At 32.8% G+C, this 8861-nt stretch overlaps 1 long non-coding RNA gene across 1 annotated transcript; it reads left to right on the plus strand.

The window, feature by feature from the left end:
• The first annotated feature begins 4694 nt into the window (after window positions 1-4694).
• On the plus strand, window positions 4695-7330 carry LOC128282048 (uncharacterized). Its single transcript, XR_008272345.1, has 2 exons — window positions 4695-4760; window positions 6952-7330. It is a non-coding gene; the product is annotated as an uncharacterized LOC128282048 (long non-coding RNA).
• Window positions 7331-8861: the final 1531 nt, after the last annotated feature.

Raw genomic sequence — 8861 nt, forward strand, 5'->3', positions numbered from 1 at the left:
CCAGTATTTGTTTGTCTTGATCTATATAATATCAAATTAACTCATTCAAACTTTCATTTAATTCAATTTAGCCTAAAACATTCATTTTGGATAATTTATAATTTTACCCTTAGACTTTTGACTATTTTGCATTTTAGTCCTTAATACATAAAAATACAAAATTGCACAATTAGGCCAATACCCATGGTAGCCAAATTTTCTATATACTATTAGCAGCCCATATCTTTCATTATTTCATAGTTTTAACCAGATAATTTTACATTTTCTCGATTCAATCCCTATTTGATATTTTTATCAAAAATTACTTAACAAAACTTGTATATCTACCATTAAACCTTCATAATCTATCATTAAACATTTAAAAGCTTAAGTATTCAACAATGGCAACATGATAAATCTTCAACAATTACAAAATTTAGGGTATGGGCTAGCTAGAATACGAAACAACAATCTGAAAAACGTAAAAATCAGTAAAAATTGATCCAAAAACATACCTTAATCTAGCCCACAAAGTAGCTAAATGTTCAAACTTGTTTTATAGCTTTCTCAAGCTTTATTTTTGGTGGAAATGATGAGCATTTGCATGCATTATCATATTTTGTTTTAGTTAATTAATCATAATAGCCATTTTACTATTTTAACCTTTGTAATTAAATATAAAAATCATGTAATTTAAGTCCATTACCGTCCACTCATGTTATTAGTGGGCTAATTTCAAACCAAGTACTCATACAATCTAATTCTATAGCTATTTAATACATTTAAACAATGGAACTCAACTTTTATGCGTTACGCGATTTAGTCCTTTTTACCGAATTAAGCATTTAAACTGTAAAATTTCTTAACGAAACTTTCACATAATTAAAATATCGTAGACCTTATTAAAATAATAAAATAAATATTTTTGACTTAATATTTGTGGTCCCAAAACTACTGTTCCGATTTGACCTAAAAATATGCTGTTACAATATGGTTCCCAAGTGGAAATGGGATCGGATTACTATGGATTTTATGACAGGTTTGCCTTTAACTCCAAGAAAGAAAAATGTCATATGGGTTATTGTAAATAGACTGATTAAATCAGCTCATTTTATTCCAGTGTGTACCGATTACTTACTTGATAAGTTAGCCAAATTGTATATTGGTGAAATTGTTAGACTTCATGGAGTACCTATGTCAACTGTATCGGATAGAGATCTGAGGTTCACTTTATAGTTTTGGAAAAAGTTACAAGAAGCTTTGGGTACAAAGCTGAATTTTAGCACTGCTTTTCATCCACAAACTAACGCTCAGTCTAAGCGAGTAATTCAGATCTTGGAAGACATGCTCCGGTGTTGTGTATTGGAATTCCAAGGTAATTGGGAAAAGTACTTACCATTGGTGGAGTATGCCTACAACAACAATTATCAGTCGAGTTTGAAAATGGTGCCTTATAAGGCATTATACGAACGTAAGTGCCAAACACCTTTGTATTAGATTGAGCTCAGAGAAAATCAGATTAACAAAGTTAATCTAGTCAAAGAAACTGAAGAAAAAGTGAAGGTAATCATAATTGTCTGAAACCCTCTTCGGATATATAGGAATCCTATACAGATTTGAAATGGAAAGAAATTGAGTATCAAGTCAGTGATAAGGTATTTTTGAAAGTGTCTCCGTGGAAAAAGTTTTTGAGATTTGGCAAGAAGGGCAAGTTGAGTCCTCGTTTTATAGGGCTGTATGACATCACCGAGAGAATAGGGCCGATTGTTTATCGGTTGGCTTTACCATCAAGGTTGGAAAAGATTCATGATGTATTTCAAGTGTTTATGTTACGCCGATATAGATCAAACCCTTCACATGTGATTTCACCGACAGAAGTTGAGATCCGACCGGATATGACTTATGGTGAGGAACCAGTTAAGATTTTGGCACAAGAAGTTAAACAATTGAGAAAAAAAGCATTGCCTTGGTGAAAATGTTATGGCAAAGACATGGGGTTGAAGAGGCTACATAGGAGCCCGAGGAGGTCATGAGGAAACAATACCCAAACCTTTTTACTGGTAAATTTTTCAAGGAAAAAAATCCCTAAAGGGGAGAATTGTAACATCCCGAATTAGAGTCTAGTCAAAAGAGTGGTTTTGAGACCACAAATTGAAATAGAAATAATTATTTTATGATTATTTGATGATCCATGGTATGATTGCATGTTTGTGTGAAATTTTCATGAAGAAATTCTATGCCTAAGATGTCCAATTTGACTTTAGGGACTAAATTGAATAAGTTGTAAAACTTGTATTCTAGAAGCTTCAAGCATGAAATTGTATTAGATTATTAATTATAGGTCTTTAAATAGCAATTTGACCAAGTTTTAAAATTTTGGACAAAAATGGCATGAATAGGAAAAATTTGAAAGAAAGGCCTTAAAGGCATTTTGGTCATTTAGTAAATAAAAGAATAAAAAGGGAAAATAAGTTAAAAATTTGCTCATCTTTTCCAAGTGCTAGCCGAAATTTCCAAGAGCCATAGCTAGGGTTTTGTTCATCTTTTCAAGCTTGATTGTAAGTGCTCCTAAGCCCGTTTTTATTTTTTATTTTTACATTTTTAAGATCCTTGAAGCATGATATATCCATTTCTAGCCATATTTTGAAGTATGATTCATGAATGAAATTTGACCCATGTGTGACATGGTTGTATTTTGATGTTTAATGGAGGAATATGAGTGTTTGATGTGTGATAAACATCTTACACTAAGTGATTTCTAGTGGAAATGGCTAAAAAGGACTTATTTGTAAAATATGAAGAAATGGGTAGTAGAAATGTGGTTTAATAAGAAACATGGGCTGATATGAGTTAGAATATGAATCGGCTAGGCTTGGGTAACAAAGAAAATGAATGCGTTTCATTTTACGAGCCTAAGGACTAAAGTGTAAATAAGTGAAAATTTAGGGGTAAAAATGAATACGAGTCGATATGAGCAATGTGTGTATTGAACAAGTTAAATTTGGCATTATAGATCAAGAAAAATGAGATTCGGGTCTTGATCGGGGGAAAAACAAAGTTTACGAGGATTAGGCTCGTTTCTATCATTTTGTATCAAGGTAAGTTCATTTGCAAATAATGCAACATGTGCCATACTTTAAATGCTTTAATATTGCATGTATGGTAAGTACATGCATATTTAATATGATGTTGTTTCATATGTTTATTGCCTAAATTTTATTATGAATTATGCTTTGATTATTCCATAAATATGTGATTGGTGCTATGAGCATTGAAATCGACATTACGAGTAAGTTTGACAAAAATATGGTATCAAAAAATCCCATTTGAACCTTAGGAATAGTTTAGGATACAAGTGACATGTCCCTAAGAATTATGTGATCTGAACTCATTGAGTTGTGTTTTGAGTTCATGATATATGTGACATCTAAACTCATTGAGTTGTGGTCTGAGTTGATGATGTATGTGACACATGTTTTAGAGTTCTGGGTATTGGTCTCGTATATTCTATCAGTGGTTGGGTAGTCTAGCATGTGTTGCGGATACCTAACAGCCTATGTGAGCAAACCCGTGAGTAGTTTGAAAGCAAGTGTAACAACCCGTTTTTAGGGTTAATCAGAACAGTGGTTTCGAGGCCACTAAATCCGATGAGTAGGTTTGTAAATATTATATTTAATATTTATGAGTTAATTGTGAGTTTAAAAAAGGTTTTTGATATTGTGATTTTTGTTCTATAAGCGATTTATTAAGCTCAAGTGGTATGACCCTAAGGTCAAGTGGGTTTAGAAAATGAGGTATCGAGACCTCATTTCTATAAACCGAGTCGTAAATATTTTTATAAATATTTACGGAGTGGCAATAAGATGATATTAAAGTTTCGTTGAAAAATTTTATTGTTTTGATAGTTAATTAAGCAAAAAGGACTAAATCGCATAAGCGTAAAAGTTGTGTTCTATAAGTTAAAGATATTAAATAGCTATGGAATTAAATAGTGGGAGTCCTTAAGTGGTAATTATTCCATAATTGTTGGTAGTGGAATTCCATGGCTTGGTATAATGGAAATTATTAATGTATATTAAGGTTAAATATGGTATTTGGTAATTATAATAAAATAAAATAAAACAAAAGCCAAATTACATGCTATCATCTTCATCAATAGCGAATGTGAGAAAGAAAATAATGTTCTCAAAGCTTTGAAGGTTCGGCCATGGTTGTTCATGCATGTAAGTCCATGTCGTCTCGGTTTTAATAATTTTTACGTTTTTGAGATCGTTGCTTCGTAATCTAGCTAGCTGCACCTCTAATTTTAAAATTGTTAAAGTATTTGGATGATGCCATTATTGAATGTTTGAGTATCTTGTTGTTTGATGATGAGTAATAAATCTTTGATGTTTGATCTTCATGTTTGATTAAGTGATTTTGATAAAATGTGTATTAAGGACTAAATTTAGAAATTTGTAAATTGAGGGTCAAAACGTGAAATAAATAAAAGAAATGGGTTGCTAGAGACCTAAGGTAAATTCGGCCTAACATGGGTTTGATGAAATTTTGAGTAATTTGTGTTATTTTGAAATAGGGATTAAATTGTAAAAATGTGAAATGTTAGGGGATAAAATGCAAAATGCCCAAATTATGTGTCTTTAGATAAAATTTAATGAAATGTTGAATAAGTGAGTTAATTTTGATATTAATTAGATTGGCAAAAGTAGAATTCGGATTTGGATCGGGGGGAAAATCAAAATGGTCGATTAGTCGTCTCGTTCCGATTATCGTCTTCCGAGGTAAGTCCTTAAGTAATTATATTTGATTTGCTGTGCGCTTAAGATTATATAATATGATAAGTAATTATTTGACGTTTACAAGTTCGAATTGCAATAAGTATATTGAATTTCGGCTATAAAGCCGAATATGAAATGGATGATTTATGTATATAATGTGGCCGAATGACTATTAAGTGATGATGTGAAAGTGTGTAATATGTGTATACAATTTTATTGTACTTGTTTGTATAAAGTCGAATGTGAATTGAATGGTATATATGTGGTGACAGAATAGCTATTATGAAACAAAGTCAAAGAATGGGATATTTGTATAATAGATGAATTGTGACTATTGTTCCTACTTGATCGAGGTTGTGTGTGAAATAATTTGTGAATATGGCATATAGTCGAATGGTTATTAAAAGTGAAACTAGGATAATGAAAAGATTATGTGTTCCTTGTGTATGATTATTGAACCGAAAGTTAAAAGGTAGGTGTACATTTTATGCTTATATTCGAATGAAGCAATTAAATTGCTAATGTGAAATGTTATGTGAAATGTGTTAACATGTGAATAAATATGCAAGACACTGAAAATGTATCTGGGCTAAAGTCCCGCAGGCTTCGTGCTGGAAATGTATCCGGGCTAAAGTCCCACAGGCTTCGTGCTGGAAATATATGGAAATGTATCCGGACTAAAGTCCCGTAGGCTTCGTGCTGGAAATGTATCCGGGCCAAAGTCCCGCCAGGCTTCGTGCTGGAAATGTATCCGGGCCAAAGTCCTGCAGGCTTCGTGCTGGAAATGTATCCGGGTTAAATTCCCGCAAGCTTTGTGCTGATAATATAATTTCGGGTTTTATACCTAGTGGGCCAAGTGCCGATGAATTTGATAAAAGTATACAATTACAAGATCCTACACTAAGTTGACAAATTGAAAGTGCATTACATATTAAGTTGGCCAGGTATGTATCATGTACTCGTATGCGATTTTGATTTGAATTAAATTATAAATATATAAAGTGATGCATCTGTGAATAAGTGTTATGACTATAAATGTGATTGTGATATATTCGGTAAATATGTAAAGTTATGTGAAGTGATTCTATGTTTATATTCAAATATAAACACTTGGTCCTTGTGGAAAGGTTTGTGGAAGTATATGATTTTATTTTTAGGTGATTACGATCTTGGAAAATTAAATGTGAATATGATATTGTATTTCATTCGTTTGAATTGAACTAAAGCTGATAGTGAAGCATTTTAATGCCTATGTTATATGAGTTCGATCTTGAATGACATGATATACATGTTTAGATAATTTGAATGCAAGGGATGTGTGAAAGAGCAAATTTGTAATAAATCTGCTTGGGACAGCAACTGTAGCGTGATTTTGGAAAATCACCATAAATTGTAGAAATTGAATTAGAAGCTGAATAAATTATGAAATTAAAGCTTAATGAGTCTAGTTTCTTATAAAAGAAATCGTGTAAGCAAAAGAATTTTAGATAATGAGATATTTGAAGTGGAGTGAGACAGAGTCAAAATGACTTTGAAATCCCCTGTTCTATCTTTAGAAAATCATTTTAAATTGTACAATGATGATTATGAGATAAAATTTATATTATTAGACTCCTTAATGAGTCTAGTTTCAAATGAAGTAAACGATAACATATTTTGAATTCTGTATAATGAGAAAATTGATTTGTAGTGAAGAGTGGTCAGAATAGTCAAACAGTGAAACAGGGGAAACTTCAATAAAAATCTGGTATTGATTGGTCAAACGAAAAATTCTGAAAATTTTATGCATGGAAGATATATAAGTATATTTTCAGGAAAAATTAACGGCACTTTATTTGGAGTTTCTTATCTCCAGTTATAAATAATTTAGTGACTGTTGCTTAGGAAAACAACTTGTAGTGAATTTGTGATTTTGTTGCAAACATGGTTAAAACTAGTTAATGAGATACTTTTCAAGTTCTTATGATCTTATTTGTGATTTCAATATTTGGTTTTAATTGAGTTCAGATTCAAGTGAGGTGAATTTGCTAAATATGCATTATGTTCATGGATACTTGGCCGAAATGGCAATTACCTAGGAATGATTTCTTGAAAATTTGAAATAATTGAGCTATAAGTAAATTAATTGTTTGCATTGCTTAAAACTTACTAAGCATTGAAGCTTACTTCGTGTTCTCTTTTCCATTCCTTATAGGTTTATCCTTTAGTTCGAGTTGGAAGAGCCGGAGATATCATCACACTATCGAGTCATTATGTGAGTTGAGAAGATGGTATATCATCATGATTTAAGGCATGTATAGGATAGACTATAGGTAGAATGATATTTTGTCTTTGTATACATTATAGCCATGCGAAGATGGCTGGCTTATTTTGTTTAGAGAAGCCTTATAATTGAACTAATGTGTTGAAATGTTTTAGTTATAACTTGATAGTAGTTAATTTGTTATTAGATATTCGGTTATGTTTTGATAGTTAGTCATTTTGGAAATTTATAAGAGCTCTTATGAAAAATCAATGAGACAGGTTGCATTGTTGATAATTTATGTCTGGTAAATATCTTTGACCTTATAGAAGTTTTGTTCAGTCAAGTAATACCTCATAACCTTATTCCGGCAATGGATACGGGTTAGGAGTGTTACAGCAAGCAACATGTGATATGTGATATGAGGTAGCATTGGCTACATATAAGGCACTTAGGTGTGAGATTCTGATGTATTTGATAGTATTCTAAGTGTTCAACAGGTAGTTCTAAAGGAAGTTCAATGAGTAATCTTGATGAATACGTCAAAGACGAGAAAATAAGTCTTTATGTGCAAGTGGGCACATGTATGTACATCGAACTCATGAAATGACATGAGATATGATGATCTTATGGTAAGAACATGTATATATTTATATATATATGAAGAATAAGTTTAAGAGATTTGATAAAATGCAAGGTTATGTTCATTATGTTGAGTGTACGATTAATGCTTATTTAAGTTGTATTTTATTTGTTTGTGAACTTACTAAGCTTTAAAGCTTACCCCCTTTCCTTTCCATTTCTTATAGTGTCACCAAGCTAGCTCGGGCATTAGAGGACTTCAGAGTTTTCGATCACACTATCAATTGAATATTTGGTATAACTAGTCTCATCATTCTGAGTATGGCATGTATAGGGACTTGGTCTTTTTGTTATGTGTCATATTGATTAGCCAAATGTGTTGGCTCTTAAAGGTATTATGATTATTTTGTATATGGCCATGAGAGGTGGCTCATATTGATTATTTGGGTTGTAACCCTAATTGTTGGTGCATGCATGTAAATGTGCTTATGATTTAATGTGGTTATGGTTGCTTATGGTTAATGAGTGTGATGGATGGCATGTATGTTAGGTGTATAAAATATGATTAATGTGTATGTCAATAAATGTGGTGCAAAAGTGTAACTTGAAAGTAAGTTAGCAAAGATGATAGACAAATTTGAAATTTGTGTTGAATGCCATACGAAAGCATGATAGTTTGAATAGGTGATATGTTGACATTACCAAGACATAATTTAACCATGAATGCGAAAGCTTGAGTAATCAAATGTGCCATGTTTCATGCCATGAAGTGACTGTAGGTATGTGAGTGTTTAAGGGTGGCAAATGTCTTGGAAAATAGCTTAGAAATTGTCCACACGATTAGACAGACGGGCATGTTTCTTGGCTGTGTGTGACACACGGTCTACCCTATGAGCGTGTGATCCGGTCGTGTGTCCTCTGCACCCTAATTATGCAAAACAGAATGCCCAGTAGTAAATACACGGGTAGAGACACGACTGTGTGTCTCAACAGTGTGAAGGACGCGGCCTCAGGACATGGGCGTGTGCCCAGGCTATGTAAATTCAGCACTTGATTTTTGGAATTTAATTCACCACACTGTCTAAGCACACTAGCGTGTGACTTGGCCGTGTGACCTTCTTTGGTTGATGAAGTCATAGTCAGAGAGTTACAACGGCTGAGGACACGGGCGTGTCCCAAGCGACACGGGCTTGTGTGACCACACGGCCTACCTACACGGGCGTGTGACTCTCTAAAGTTGGAAAATTTTGTAAGTCTTCCTATTATTTTTAAAGCTCTTG

The sequence above is a fragment of the Gossypium arboreum genome, chromosome 1 (assembly GCF_025698485.1).
Source record: "Gossypium arboreum isolate Shixiya-1 chromosome 1, ASM2569848v2, whole genome shotgun sequence".
Classification (NCBI taxonomy): Eukaryota; Viridiplantae; Streptophyta; class Magnoliopsida; order Malvales; family Malvaceae; genus Gossypium; species Gossypium arboreum.